The sequence below is a fragment of the Topomyia yanbarensis genome, chromosome 2, assembly GCF_030247195.1.
Source record: "Topomyia yanbarensis strain Yona2022 chromosome 2, ASM3024719v1, whole genome shotgun sequence".
Classification (NCBI taxonomy): domain Eukaryota; kingdom Metazoa; phylum Arthropoda; class Insecta; order Diptera; family Culicidae; genus Topomyia; species Topomyia yanbarensis.
In genome coordinates, this window is record NC_080671.1 from 144,489,634 (window position 1) to 144,506,466 (window position 16,833).

Below are 16,833 nucleotides of genomic sequence, written 5' to 3' on the forward strand. Positions count from 1 at the left end.
CTCGACGGTTTCATGCATTTTAAAGATGTTTGGCATCAAAAATACGAATTCGATTTTTGAAATTTCATGGGGTCCCCCCTTTGAAAAAAAATTAGAGTTCCGGCTTATATGGGAATTTCATGTGTGACCGGACCGTTCAGTCTATATTTCCGGAACCATACAAGCGATCCGTGCGAAATTTTACAGACATCTGTGGGGATAATAGAGCTATCATTTGGGACTAAGTTTGTGAAAATCGGCCCAACCATTTCCGAGAAACTGATATGAGTTTGCTAGTTATGAAAGATGACCGCTTTTCCCGGGCACTTCCGGAACCGTCTATGGTGGTCAATGTAGTCAACGAAAGTTTGTTTGGCCGTCGGTGACCTAGAACTGCAAAGTTAAGTTATTTGAGAGACATTTTAGCGAAATTTTTACCTTTTTTGCTTCCATCGGGGTATCGGCTTGAATCACAATTTGCTATGTGATCGCACGCCACAACCCGTAACTCCGGAACCGGAAGTCGGTTGGGGATAAAATTTAATAGCCATTTACGGGGACGCAACATCTTTCATTTGAGACTAAGTTTGGTTGATTCGGTCTAGCCACCTCCGAGAAACCGATGTGACTGTTAGTCAGAATTTGGATACTTCCGCCGGGGCTTCCGGAACCGATGATGGTGGCCAATGTGACCAAAGAGACTTTGAATGGCTGTTAATGACCTAGTACTACAAATCGAAGCAATTGTGGTCACATTTTGGAAAAATTTTCACCATTATACATTCATTGCAGAATTTCTTAAAATCGACGTTTTCTGCGTGATCGTACTCATCACCCTGTAATTCCGGAACCGGAAGTCGGATCCATTAGAAATTCAATAGCAGCCTATGGGAACGTTGCACCTTTCATTTGGGACTAAGTTTGTAAAAATCGGTTCATCCATCTCTGAGAAAAGTGAGTGAGATTGTGTTCGCGTACACACACACAGACGCACATACACACACATACATACACACACACATACATACACACACATACATACACACACACAGACATTTGCCGAACTCGACGAACTGAATCGAATGGTATATGTCACTCGGCCCTCCGGGCCTCCGTTAAAAAGTCGGTTTTCAGAGCAATTGCAATACCTTTCTATTGAGAAAGGCAAAAATTTACGTGCTTCTTCAGGTACACTTTAAGAAACCAAGTTTGAACGTGTTAATCCGCTCCAAACAAGAATAACAACTTCTATACCTATACAAGAATCTTCTATATCCGACACACCATCCTACAATGGTGTGTCATCTTATGCTTCAGTGGCAGGTAACACGGCTAAAAGAACAATGACTACCATGTCTCCAATTTCGTTTTCATACAACGTTTCCTTTGTTCCGATGGATCAAGATAGCATAACGGAAAAAAATGAATTTCTTGCAACAATCAATGTTTCTGTTGATGACTGCAATGTTAAATTCTACTTCCAAGGTTGAAGCTTTTCAAACTGGGTGGTTATCTTATAATAACTTATACTAATCATTCAATTTTATTAAATTGGAATGCTTGTTCATTAAAAACGTGCGAGAACGAATTTTTCAACTTCTTGAGAATACATAATGTGCATATAGCTGTTGTCGCCGAAGCTTTTTTAAAACCAAATATTAAATTGAAGAGTAACTCTTATTTTATTATTCAAATTGCTCAAAGCAATTCCAACGGTAAACTATTTTTTAATGAATATTCTGCTGGTTTTGTTCCCGAATGGACCTACGTGCATTTCGTCTGTAAGTAATCCATTAACAATTGATTTGGTTCTGACAGATAAAAGTCACATTTGATACGAATTGATACACATGCTGACTTTGATTCAGATCACCTTTCAGTAACTTTTTCACTTTCTCAAGAAGCCTTTTCCAATTCCATTAGCTCAGTGTTTAATTATCATATAGCGAATTGGGGTAAGTACAAAAAATATATTGAGAATAATTTTAATCATGATCATGATTTACAAAATGGCAGTGATGCGGCATTAAAAAATGTAAGTGATTCTATAGTTGATGCAAGGACTTTATCAGTACCAACAACACAGATAAAATTTAATACTCAATATCAATGTTCTCGTGATCCTGCTATGAAATGTATCTATCAGGATGTACAAAAAGAAATTAAGCATAGATTCACACTCTTAAGAAATGAAAATTTCGCAAAAGAGGTTGAATAAATCAAGCTACATTCTAAACATTTCTGGAAACTTTCTATGGTTCTTAAGAAACCTCCGAAACCAATTCCGGCTTTGAAGAAAGGTGACCACATACTTCTTACAAACGAGGAAAAAGCTCGAAAACTTGCTCAGCAGTTTGAGAGCGTCCATAATTTTAATCTCAACGTTGTGAGTCCTATTGAAAACGAAGTATTACAAAAATATGAAAACTTTTCAAACCAAGTATTGGCTCTAGACGAGATTGTTGAAACAAACTATGATGAGTTCAAATCTATCATGAAAAAGTTAAAAATATGAAAGTTCCAAGTTATGATGGAATTTTTAACATTCTTCTTAAAAACCTTCCCGAAATCACCATGAGATACTTGGTTAAAATATTCAACAAATGTTTTGAATTAGCATACTTCCCTGAAAGATGGAAAAATGCCTAGGTTATTCCTATTCTAAAGCCAGATAAAATCAAGCAGTAGCATCTTGATAAGCTTTCTTCCCGCAGTAAAAATATTCTTGATGCAGTTCACTGCGAAATGGCCCCTCCTTTCAGCGATTGTATCCTTCGATGGCTAATTCATCGAACGAGGTCAAGGATTTAATCACTGTTCTACAGTGGAATTGCAGAAGCATTATCTCGAAAATCGATTCGTTGAAAATCTTACTAAATAATTTGAAATGCGATGCATTTGCCCTATGCGAGACATGGCTCACATCAGAAATAACCCTACACTTCCACGATTTTAATATTATTCGCTTGGATAGAGAAGACTCTTACGGAGGAGTACTTTTGGGGATCAAAAAGTGCTATTCTTTCAATCGGATCGACCTCCCCTCGACACCAGGCATTGAAGTTGTCGCTTGCCAAACCAGAATTAAAGGCAAAGACCTTTGCATTGCTTCCAACTACATCCCCCCTAGAGCCTCAGTTAGCCACCGACGGCTTTGCGATATTGCGGAACTCCTCCCCGCACCGAGGCTAGTTTTACGTGACTTTAACTCCCACGGCTCGGCATGGGGTTGCCTTCATGACGATAATCGATCTACCCTACTCCATGAGCTTTGCGACAACTTCAATATGACTATTTTGAATACGGGTGAAATGACACGGATTCCGGCCCCTCCAGCGCGTCCGAGCGCCTTAGACCTGTCCCTCTGCTCGACATCGCTGCGGTTAGATTGCATGTGGAAGGTAGTCTCTGATCCCCACGGCAGCGACCATCTGCCAATCGTAATTAATATTGCTAACGGTTCAGGGCCACCGAATACAATCAATGTTTCATATGACCTCACACGAAATATTGATTGGAAGAGCTACGCGTCCGCGATATCCGACAAAATCGAGTGCACTCAAGAGCTTCCTCCGGAGGAAGAGTACGGGTTCCTGGCTGGCTTGATTCTCGATACCGCGATTCAAGCTCAGACTAAACGCGTACCAGACGCGAACTCACGCGGGCGTCCTCCCAATCCATGGTGGGACAAAAAGTGCTCAGACGTGTACGCGGAGAAGGCCGCTGCGTATAAGACCTTCCGGGACGACGGGCTGCCAGCTAGCTACCGACAGTACGCGATGGCGGAAACGCGCATGAAGAGTTTGATAAAAGCCAAAAAACGTAGCTACTGGCGCCGGTTCGTCGACGGAATAACGAGAGAAACATTGATGAGCACTCTTTGGAGTACGGCCCGGCGCTTACGAAACCGAAACAGTACTAATGAGAGCGTGGAATATTCAAACCGTTGGATATTCGATTTTGCCAAGAAGGTTTGTCCGGATTCCGCCCCGGCACAGAAGATCAACCGCGCCGCGTCCCCTCACAATAACGCGAACGAAACACCGTTTTCGATGGTGGAGTTCTCACTTGCTCTCTTATCATGTAACAATAAAGCCCCAGGGCCAGACAGAATCAAATTTAACTTGTTAAAGAATCTGCCAGACTCTGCCAAGAGACGCTTGTTGAATTTATTTAACAAGTTTCTTGAGGATAATATTGTCCCTCATGACTGGAGGCAAGTGAAGGTCATCGCCATTCAAAAACCAGGAAAACCAGCCTCCGACCACAACTCGTATCGACCGATTGCGATGCTGTCCTGTATCCGAAAGTTGTTCGAGAAAATGATCTTGTTTCGCCTCGATAATTGGTTTGAAGCAAATGGCTTGCTGTCAGATACACAATTTGGTTTCCGCAAAGGCAAAGGGACGAACGATTGTCTTGCGTTGCTCTCAACAGAAATTCAAATGGCTTATGCTAGCAAAGAGCAGATGGCATCAGTTTTCCTAGATATAAAGGGGGCTTTTGATTCAGTTTCTATCAAAATTCTTTCTGAGAAGCTGCACCAGCATGGTCTTTCACCGACTCTAAACAACTTTTTGCTAAACTTGCTGTCTGAAAAACATGCATTTTTCGCATGGTGATTTATCGACATCACGAATTAGCTACATGGGTCTTCCCCAGGGCTCATGTCTAAGCCCCCTTCTCTATAACTTTTACGTGAATGACATTGACGAATGTCTTGTCAATTCCTGCACGCTAAGGCAGCTTGCAGATGACGGTGTGGTCTCTATTACAGGTCCCAAAGCCGTCGATCTGCAAGGACCATTGCAAGATACCTTGGACAATTTGTCTGCTTGGGCCCTCCAGCTAGGTATCGAGTTCTCCACAGAGAAAACGTGAGTCCTATTGAAAACGAAGTATTACAAAAATATGAAAACTTTTCAAACCAAGTATTGGCTCTAGACGAGATTGTTGAAACAAACTATGATGAGTTCAAATCCATCATGAAAAAGTTAAAAATATGAAAGCTCCAGGTTGTGATGGAATTTTTAACATTCTTCTTAAAAACCTTCCCGAAATCACCATGAGATACTTGGTCAAAATATTCAACAAATGTTTTGAATTAGCATACTTCCCTGAAAGATGGAAAAATGCCTAGGTTATTCCTATTCTAAAGCCAGATAAAATCAAGCAGTAGCATCTAGCTATCGACCAATTAGTTTACTCTCTTCTATTAGTAATTTATTTGAAAAATCACTTTAACTAGGATACCAATGAGAATTCTATTTTTCTTCCCGAGCAGTTTGGATTTTATATTGGGCATTCAACTACTCATCAACCTGTGAGAGTAACTAACATGATAAAAGCATATATTTCAGAGGGCTATTTTACTGGAGTTGCTGTTCTAGACATCTAAAAAACTTACGACAGTGCAAGTGTTTAGCACAAAGGATTAATTGCAAAAATGTGGCATTTAAATTTTCCAATTTATATGATAAAGATAATTAAACGTTATCTTACTCATCGTACCTTACAAGTATCTTTTCAGAATGGTAAATATAATAAGCTACCCGTTAAAGCAGGTGTCCATCAAGGGTCAAGAGTTGCACCAATCCTATATAATATTTTTACCTCAGATCTTCCAAATCTAACCGCAGGCTGTAAAAAGTCACTTTCCTGTGATGATACTAGTATCTCTACCACAGGTAGAAGCCTTCGAATTATCTGCAGTCGACTGTAACGAAGCTTGAATATTTTCAATGATTACCTGAAAAAGATGGAAAATTTCCACTAATGCTGCAAAACACAATTGATTGTATTTCCGCATAAGCCAAGAGCAGGGCGGATGGAGAAAAAAATTCGGGAGGGGTTCGTAAAAATGAACATTGTACAATTCGTAATACGTAAAAACCTCTTTCAATGAAAATCAATATTTATGATTAAATTTGGTTGGAAAAATTTTTGAGTTTGAAACTAATATAAAATTCAAACCGGTTTGGACCCTCTGGACCTTCTCCCTGGATCCGCCAGTGGCCAAGAGCTTCTTCTCTTAAACCAAACAATAACCATATTATTAAATTTAATCGTTTGAATTTACCATGGTCAGATCAATATAAATACTTTGGTATGATTTACGATAAAAAATAAATTTAAGGATCACATTGAAGGAAGCCAAAGGAATCCAAGCGAAATGATACAAATATATACAATGTTTATACCCTCTCATAAGAGGGATTCCATGAGAAACCGGCCGACCGCAAAATATGACCATCGTCGATTCGAACGAAACTTTGCAGGTGTGTTCGCTGTATGAATCTCCATGATATTCTCCGGCAATTGGAATATTTTGATACAAGAGTAATTTTTCAAAAGGGCGTAAACGTTTCTACGTGCATGAATTTCAATTTTTTTTTTGTTCGATTACTGTATTTTATACAGCAAAACTATCTGAGAACAAGTTACAGGGAATGAATACTTCTGTCCGAAAAAAATATACACTGAAAAAAATGTTGTGTCATTTTAAAAAAAAAAAACAAAAATTTATGATAAAAATTTAAATTGCGAAAAAACCCATTTTTTTAATTTTTTTATATTTTGTTACCAAAAACCTAAAGAGAAAAGAAACATTTTGAATGTGATTGCATGATGGAGAAAAAATCGGTAAAAAAGTTTCTAACAATAACTTCGCACATGTTTTTAAATTTCATACTAATTGACATACAAAATTGTAATTTTATTACAGAATATAATTCTAAAATATCTCGAGAACTACTACATTTTAGAAAATTTTTGTTAAGATCATTTCGATTTAAAATTGCGTTTAGAATCATATTCAAAAAGAAAATTGTATTTTTGACTGCAAATAGTAAGAATTATAAAAAAATGTCAAAAGTTGTTGTTAGGAAATCTTTTTGCCTTTCTCAATAGAAAGGTATTGCAATTGCTCTGAAAACCGACTTTTTAACGGAGGCCCGGAGGGCCGAGTGACATATACCATTCGATTCAGTTCGTCGAGTTCGGCAAATGTCTGTGTGTGTGTATGTATGTGTGTGTGTATGTATGTGTGTGTGTATGTGCGTCTGTGTGTGTGTACGCGAACACAATCTCACTCACTTTTCTCAGAGATGGATGAACCGATTTTTACAAACTTAGTCCCAAATGAAAGGTGCAACGTTCCCATAGGCTGCTATTGAATTTCTAATGGATCCGACTTCCGGTTCCGGAATTACAGGGTGATGAGTACGATCACGCAGAAAACGTCGATTTTAAGAAATTCTGCAATGAATGTATAATGGTGAAAATTTTTCCAAAATGTGACCACAACTGCTTCGATTTGTAGTACTAGGTCATTAACAGCCATTCAAAGTCTCTTTGGTCACATTGGCCACCATCATCGGTTCCGGAAGCCCCGGCGGAAGTATCCAAATTCAGACTAACAGTCACATCGGTTTCTCGGAGATGGCTAGACCGATTCGACTAAACTTGACCTCAAATGAAAGGTATTGCGTCCCCGTAAATGGCTATTAAATTTTATCCCCAACCGACTTCCGGTTCCGGAGTTACGGGTTGTGGCGTGCGATCACATAGCAAATTGTGATTCAAACCGATACTCCGATGGAAGCAAAAAAGGTAAAAATTTCGCTAAAATGTCTCTCAAATAACTTAACTTTGCAGTTCTAGGTCACCGACGGCCAAACAAACTTTCGTTGACTACATTGACCACCATAGACGGTTCCGGAAGTGCCCGGGAAAAGCGGCCATCTTTCATAACTAGCAAACTCATATCAGTTTCACGAAAATGGTTGGGCCGATTTTCACAAACTTAGTCCCAAATGATAGCTATATTATCCCCACAGATGTCTGTAAAATTTCGCACAGATCGCTTGTATGGTTCCGGAATTATAGACTGAACGGTCCGGTCACACATGAAATTCCCATATAAGCCGGAACTCAAAATTTTTTTCAAAGGGGGGACCCCATGAAATTTCTGAAATCGAATTCGTATTTTTGATGCCAAACATCTTTAAAATGCATGAAACGTCGAGATTTTATGTTATCTCGAAAAAATTTTTTTTTATAAAAATCGACTTTTTGGGACTTTGTCGATTTCGCACCTTTTTTCAGTTCAATATTACCGTGGCTGTTTTTTCTTTTTCAAAATTTTAGAACTCGAATAATGATTTATTTTCCTGTATATAGTTGTCATGTGATGTATGATAATAAAATGTAATATATGCATTTAAAAGTTTTTAATGAGTATAAACAACGCACACATTCTCGTGATTCATGATTGAGAAAGGCACAATTGCACCGCTAGGTGGATTAAAATAGGTTTTATTAAAAGCTTCTCCAGGATCCAAATACACTAAAAAAGTTGCTTTTACGTCTTTAAAACGATAAACATTAAATTTTTGACATTTTTTGATGGGGTAACGCGAATAACTTTTAAAAAGAGCATAATTACACGAATTAATTGTTTTTGAAGTAGCAAAATTTCAAATATCTCGAAAACTATCGCATTTTGGAATATTTTTGTTAAATGCATTTTGATTTTAAATGGTGCTTAGAATTATATTCTGTAATAGAATTACAATTTTGTATGTCTATTAGTATGAAATTTAAAAACATGTATGAAGTTATTGTTAGGAAAACTTTTTTACCGATTTTTTCTCCATCATGCAATCACATTCAAAATGTTTCTTTTCTCTTAAGGTTTTTGGTAACAAAATATAAAAAATTTAAAAAATGGTTTTTTTCGCAATTTAAATTTTTATCATAAATTTTAGTTTTTTTGAAAAATGACACATTTTTTTCAGTGTATATTTTTTTCAGCCTGAAGTATTCATTCCCTGTAACTCGTTCTCAGATAGTTTTGCTGTATAAAATACAGTAAACGAACAAAAAAAATTGAAATTCATACACGTAGAAACGTTTACGCCCTTTTGAAAAGTTGCTCTTGAGTCAAAATAATCTTATTACCTATGGAAAATATTTAGTCTTGCATGACGGTGAAACGTGTAAAATTTCATTGGAATCTAAGATGGTCGGTCACGATTTTAAAGATTTTCGGACGGATCTTCGTGGAATTCCTCATAAACAGAAATTCTAGGCTCTCCCTAAATATCAACCAACTAATTTACAAACAAATATTTAGACCGGCAATGCTATATGCAGTGTCAATTTAACCCTAGAACGTTGCACTTGCGTTTTCCATCCTAGAACGTTGCACTGGGGTACAAATGTACATGTGGTAGAGATACTAATACCACGCGTTTGATCGCAATTTTCGCAGGTAAAAATGCAAACAAAATAAATGTATAATACATCATTTTCTTCGTTTTTTAATTGCAAAAATAACTGTTGAAGTGAAAGTACGGAACTTATTGAATCAATGATGCATAAATTGGTTTGAACAAAAAAAAGTGAAAAATCGCGATTTTGTCTTTTTTCACAAAAATTACTGTAGCTTTGCGAATTTTCAACCGATTTAAAAAAATGAAATGATTCGAAAAGTTGAAAGAATGATCTAGAAACGGTATGAAATGGAATTTCGATATTTGAAAAAGTGCAATTATTTCGAAGAGCGAAAGTTTAAAATCGGGTTTTGGAAAATACAACGAAATGGGGTGGAAATTGAAATGGAAAAATATCTCTGACCAGTAATACATTGGTAACACGCAACGTTATTGTCACAGCAGTTACTGTGCGCAAATTATACTTGCGAGCCATTGTTTTGAAAAACTATTTAAAAAAAACAAAAATCAGCAACAATGAGAACGATTTTTTTCTTCAAAATTAAATTAAATTAATTTAATAAATTATTAAAAACGATTATATAATACTGATTGTTACTTACGTAGTAAAACAAGCAGTATTTGAACTGGTGTTGTCACGAGTCACATTTCTACTGACAGTACGAAACCTGACGAAACGCTAGTAGCATCCGTACAAATGTACCCCACGCCAACTTTGACACCTGCTTCCACGAAGGCTATAAGCAAACTGACTATACCACCTTTTCCTAATCTTAGTAGGAACTGAATTATGGTTAAGGTTCCAGGCCGATAAATACCGAATTTTCGTCTTCACACGCTTCCAAAGAAGGCGTAGGGTACATTTGTACCCCAGTGCAACGTTCTAGGGTTAAGTAAGTTTTTGTGCTACTAGGAAGAAAACGCTCCAAATTACCAATTGGGTCATTAAATGAGAGAAAAAAGTCGTTTTTTATTACTTACATCGATAAAGCTGATTTTCGTGATTGCAACAATGTTTTTTCCAACTCAGGAAACGTGAAAATAATATTAAAATTTAAAATAAAGAAATATGTTGACAGTCGATTTGACGTTTGAGTTGATTTGACGCTACAGGAAGGATTTGACATATTTGACATGTCGTGAAATTCGGACAAATGATGCCCTGTCAGAAAAAATTAAGGCATGTTTTCCCGGTTTTCCCGCAGGGTTATTTTTATTTGACATAAACACCATCCATTGCATTTAGTTTTTTTTTCATTTTGGGTGTAGTCCTGATAGGCCAGATGTAAACAACCGCAGTTTTCCTATGTATGGTTGCCAAGTTTAAATAAGATTTATTTTAAAAAACAAAAAAATCGTTTTTACGTATCACAACGAAATTTTTTTTTAAATAATGTTATATTATGTATATTGGACCTAAAATTTATCGAATGGAACGGAAAACTATATATATAGCTTAATGACCCAATTGCAACGATTAGTTATCTTTATAGTTTATAAGTTAGTTTATAAGATTTGTTTAGCTCCTTATGCACATGACAAGTAAGCTTAAAACTTCCTACAGCAAAAATCTTGCGAAAGCATATTATATCTTAATAATAATTAACCGAATCATGTAAGCAATAGGGATGGAAAGTCACCATTGGTGGCGGAACACCCTGTAGGATAACTAACTACTAGAGGAAGTGAAATTACGTTAACGTCAATAATATTTGATTGCCTATGTAATACATTCACGAATCTGCTCCAAAATTGCTGTTCTTGAAAGAAAACTGTCAATGGATGTTTTATACATTGACATAAACTCGAAAATTACATTTCTTTGCAGCATGAATTTTTCACATTTCCACAATAATTTAAATAAAACATTACAATGAAACCGTTTCAAATACGTAACATGCATAATACCAAGTCAAACACATTAATTAAATCAATGAAAAAATATTACACTTGTATACTCCAATCCAAATGTATCACTTCCACCGGTTCCTCTTGGCTGTCGCTATAATATGAAACATTTTCGGTGATATTTTTTAAAACTGGAGACTCTGTTTAATTTGAAAAAATGGAGATGAACTAATGTTATTTAAACTTAATGGACATTCCAAGGAATGTAATTGTTGCATCCAACAAAACAAATGCAGAGAAACCTGGCAGTGCAGAAGGCAAATACATGAACAGGGTCCAAAATAGGTTGGTTACCCTATAGTGAATTAGAAATGGAATGCAAACAAAACGATATAATCAAATAGAAAATAAAACATTTATAAAAAAGCTTGATGGTGAGGTCTACTTTTCCTTTTTTCCAACGATATAGTTATTCGAAGTAATTCCCGCATTATTTTTCGAAATATTGAACGGCTTAGACATGATTTTGTGGATCCACGCCCCCCATGGCTTGAGCTTTTTGAATTACGTGTTCTACGTCCCCCCCTAAATTGTGCTTGTATGTATAAGAAGCAAATTTTTGACAAAGCATTTTTTAACCACGAAGAATTTTCTTGCGGATTTTATTGGTAATAGCGATGAACGAAATGAGCCTCGGTTCAAAATAAATCAGAATAATTAGCTAAAGTCAATCACTAAAACATTGTGTGACACTACATAAAAGCTGTTTTTAATATAGGTACGTATAGTCAACGTTGTATTTAAAAATAATTAGCACTGACTAGGCGAAATTCAACACGTTCTAGTATGAAACACAAAAATTTTCCGCTGTGGATGAATGTATCATACATTATCTTCCCTCGAATGACCCCAGACTATGTAACCGGCTGTCGTAGTTAAACTGATCTGATGTTCTTCACAGTGAGTCACTATTGAATGGAATACCTTTGATTTACTCTCTTAAAATAGGGTTTGATCGACTTGCTTAGAAATGGGTTAGAAATGATCTAGCCTGCAACATTCATTTCACTTCTGCACTTCAATGAGATAACTTAATTTGTCTCGTGAATGTTACCTTATTTTCAAGTATTTTTTCGTAGCCTTCACCAACTTGGATACTAAGCGGTGGACGTCTGTATTTTCAACGAACTATACAGCTAATGGCGATCGCCTCACTTTGCAATGTCTCAACACGATTAATTGAACATGTTTCATTACACACACAAGGTGTTCGATAACCACGGGCAGCAAACACAGTGCTAAAATATTTCCTCACTAAGCAGGTCCAGTTTACCTCGGCACAAACGAAGGGGTGATTGATTTCGAATCGTGATTTGAAAACCGGGATAAGTGACGAACCTCTAGCTAATATTTGCTACCATTTGTTAATTTGAATTCGACCGAACAGCCATTCTAACATGCACCTTGCTTATGCACAAGAAACTGGTAAAAGGCAAACCACGTGTTCACGCAACGAGACGCTTCCTTTTACTGGTAAGCAGCACGCAAGCCAGTTTAAGAAGTACATACACGCTACAAAGTGACCGATGCAGTTAAGGCGCACTCTACCCTTTTGATATCACGGCGTATGCCCAATATCCATGCGGCGAAGTAAGCACAGCAGCGTGGAAAACTTTCTCTCAGATGCAATTTTGCTTATATTTGACCAGATTCAAGTTTTGCACGGTGCGATGCATACAGGGTACTACTTATGTTGTTTCGATACGCATAACATACGAACATTGACTCTTAAACGACTATCAACCAAGGAAACTGAATATTAGCATGTCACATCAAAGTGCCTAACAGAGTAGGTATCATTATCATCCTCCTTCACGCGTGCATTGTTCTTTTTGCGGTGCATTATCTATTAAATGTGTAGTGATTTGTGGTGGTAACGCAGAATATAATCTGTGGTCGTATAGATATATCAAGAATGCATCTCATCAATTCAATCAAAACGAATCTTAAAAAAACTTGTAATCGCTATTCGCAGTATATTGAATATTAAAGAGGGCAGCAAAAAGAAAATAAGCCCTGCGATGATGATGAAACCTGTTTGAATCATTTATTCTCGTATGTCGCAATATTAAATGTTGAAAACGTGACTTGCAGCGGGTGAAAGCCGTATGATCATTTCCATTATTTATTAAATGTGGAATTGAATTCAGATATCATCAACGGCTTTTGTAAATATTCGAAATGTAAGCTTATGGGAGATCATTTAGAAGTTATTTATAAAAACCTATTTTAATCCACCTAGCGGTGCAATTGTGCCTTTCTCAATCATGAATCACGAGAATGTGTGCGTTGTTTATACTCATTAAAAACTTTTAAATGCATATATTACATTTTATTATCATACATCACATGACAACTATATACAGGAAAATAAATCATTATTCGAGTTCTAAAATTTTGAAAAAGAAAAAACAGCCACGGTAATATTGAACTGAAAAAAGGTGCGAAATCGACAAAGTCCCAAAAAGTCGATTTTTATAAAAAAAAATTTTTCGAGATAACATAAAATCTCGACGTTTCATGCATTTTAAAGATGTTTGGCATCAAAAATACGAATTCGATTTCAGAAATTTCATGGGGTCCCCCCTTTGAAAAAAATTTTGAGTTCCGGCTTATATGGGAATTTCATGTGTGACCGGACCGTTCAGTCTATAATCCCGGAACCATACAAGCGATCTGTGCGAAATTTTACAGACATCTGTGGGGATAATATAGCTATCATTTGGGACTAAGTTTGTGAAAATCGGCCCAACCATTTTCGTGAAACTGATATGAGTTTGCTAGTTATGAAAGATGGCCGCTTTTCCCGGGCACTTCCGGAACCGTCTATGGTGGTCAATGTAGTCAACGAAAGTTTGTTTGGCCGTCGGTGACCTAGAACTGCAAAGTTAAGTTATTTGAGAGACATTTTAGCGAAATTTTTACCTTTTTTGCTTCCATCGGAGTATCGGTTTGAATCACAATTTGCTATGTGATCGCACGCCACAACCCGTAACTCCGGAACCGGAAGTCGGTTGGGGATAAAATTTAATAGCCATTTACGGGGACGCAATACCTTTCATTTGAGGTCAAGTTTTGTCGAATCGGTCTAGCCATCTCCGAGAAACCGATGTGACTGTTAGTCTGAATTTGGATACTTCCGCCGGGGCTTCCGGAACCGATGATGGTGGCCAATGTGACCAAAGAGACTTTGAATGGCTGTTAATGACCTAGTACTACAAATCGAAGCAGTTGTGGTCACATTTTGGAAAAATTTTCACAATTATACATTCATTGCAGAATTTCTTAAAATCGACGTTTTCTGCGTGATCGTACTCATCACCCTGTAATTCCGGAACCGGAAGTCGGATCCATTAGAAATTCAATAGCAGCCTATGGGAACGTTGCACCTTTCATTTGGGACTAAGTTTGTAAAAATCGGTTCATCCATCTCTGAGAAAAGTGAGTGAGATTGTGTTCGCGTACACACACACAGACGCACATACACACACACATACATACACACACACATACATACACACACACAGACATTTGCCGAACTCGACGAACTGAATCGAATGGTATATGTCACTCGGCCCTCCGGGCCTCCGTTAAAAAGTCGGTTTTCAGAGCAATTGCAATACCTTTCTATTGAGAAAGGCAAAAAGGTGCGAAATCGGCAAAGTCCCAAAAAGTCGATTTTTATAAAAAAAAATTTTCGAGATAACATAAAATCTCGACGTTTCATGCATTTTAAAGATGTTTGTCATCAAAAATACGAATTCGATTTCTGAAATTTTTGTTTTTGAAAAAAAAAAAATTGAGTTCCGGCTTATATGGGAATTTCATATGTGACGTGACGATTTAGTCTATATTTCCGGACTCATATAAGCGATCCGTACGAAATTTTATACACATCTGTGGGGATATTACAGCTATCATTTGGGACTAAGTTTGTGAAAATCGGCCAAACCATTTCCGGGAAACTGATGTGAGTTCGTAAATTTTGAAAGATGGCCGCTTTTCCCGGGCACTTCCGGAACCGTCTATGGTGGTCAATGTAGTCAACGAAAGTTTGTTTGGCCGTCGGTGACCTAGAACAGCAAATTTAAGTTGTTTGAGAGACATTTTAGCGAAATTTTTACCTTTTTTGCTTTCATCGGAGTATCGGTTTGCATCACAATTTGCTATGTGATCGCACGCCACAGCCTGTAACTCCGGAACCGGAAGTCGGATCGGGATGAAATTAAATAGCCATTTACGGGGACGCAATACCTTTCATTTGAGACTAAGTTTAGTCGAATCGGTCTAGCCATCTCCGAGAAACCGATGTGACTGTTATTCTGAATTTAGATACTTCCGCCGGGGCTTCCGGAACCGATGATGGTGGCCAATGTGGCCAAATAGACTTTGAATGGATGTTAGTGACCTAATACTACAAATCGAAGCAGTTGTGGTCACATTTTGGAAAAATTTTCACCATTATACATTCATTGCAGAATTTCTTAAAATCGACATTTTCTGCGTGATCGTACTCATCACCCTGTAATTCCGGAACCGGAAGTCGGATCCATTAGAAATTCAATAGCAGCCTATGGGAACGTTGCACCTTTCATTTGGGACTAAGTTTGTAAAAATCGGTTCATCCGTCTCTGAGAAAAGTGAGTGAGATTGTGTTCGCGTACACACACACAGACGCACATACACACACACACATACATACACACACATACATACACACACACAGACATTTGCCGAACTCGACGAACTGAATCGAATGGTATATGTCACTCGGCCCTCCGGGCCTCCGTTAAAAAGTCGGTTTTCAGAGCAATTGCAATACCTTTCTATTGAGAAAGGCAAAACATATTTATATCTTTCTTGGTATAATAAGGGGTTAAAAATAAACCTAAGTACAATCAACGCAAAAGAATTTTAAGACGATATTATAGCCAATAATATTTTCAAAGAGCTAGTCAGAGGTAGCGTAACAATAAATAAACAGAACAGAATAGAAATTCACTTTCGTTTTTTACCCTCTACTGCCCAATTTTTTGTTTAAATTGAAAACTTCGTAATTTATTGGAATGCTGAGAAAACAAAAAAAAACATGGTGCTGGTTTTCGGATTTTTCTGTTCAAAATTAGTAACCAGTCCAAAGGCGGGGTTGGGCAACTGAGCCAACATATTTAAAAACATTCTTTTCACACTAAAACGTTCGATATGATTTTTCCCTGGGATGGAAGTCAAAGAAATAGCCGTAGTTTGTCTGCTCACAACTGTAAATGCCTGCGACCTCAGCATCCGATTTGTATCCATTCCCCTTGGTTCCATTGGAGCAAGGCAGAGACCAAGCTCATCTTATCTATGAGACGACAGATATGCTCGAGTTGAAATGGTAAGAATATTATTCAACAACTTTGGTCCTTTTAACCGGTTTCTCGAATTCTCGCAGCCAGTCGTAGTATGTCCACATGAACGATGCAGTTTCATTCGAGTGATCAACACGTTTATGACTTTAAATGTAATTGCATTCATTGATCGTCACATTGATTTAATTTCATGTGACGCATAACAGTATTCACACATGTTCTGGAGAAACTGATTCCGAAATTTCATGTCGAAAAGTGTCCGCATGTGTAGGGATTATTTGAAATACTCATTATTCGTTGATCGTCGATTTGGTGTGGACATGATATGACAATAATAATTTAGGTGCAAACTCGGAGAA

General features: G+C 37.3%; 1 protein-coding gene across 1 annotated transcript in view; it reads right to left on the reverse strand.

The window, feature by feature from the left end:
- LOC131681620 (zinc finger protein 181-like) overlaps positions 1 to 12,805 on the reverse strand; it is a 39,626-nt gene extending 26,821 nt beyond the window's left edge. Inside the window, exon 1 of the mRNA XM_058962532.1 lies at positions 12,178 to 12,805. The gene's annotated coding sequence lies outside the window, so the exon portion shown is untranslated. The remainder of the gene's footprint in view (positions 1 to 12,177) is intronic.
- Positions 12,806 to 16,833: the final 4,028 nt, after the last annotated feature.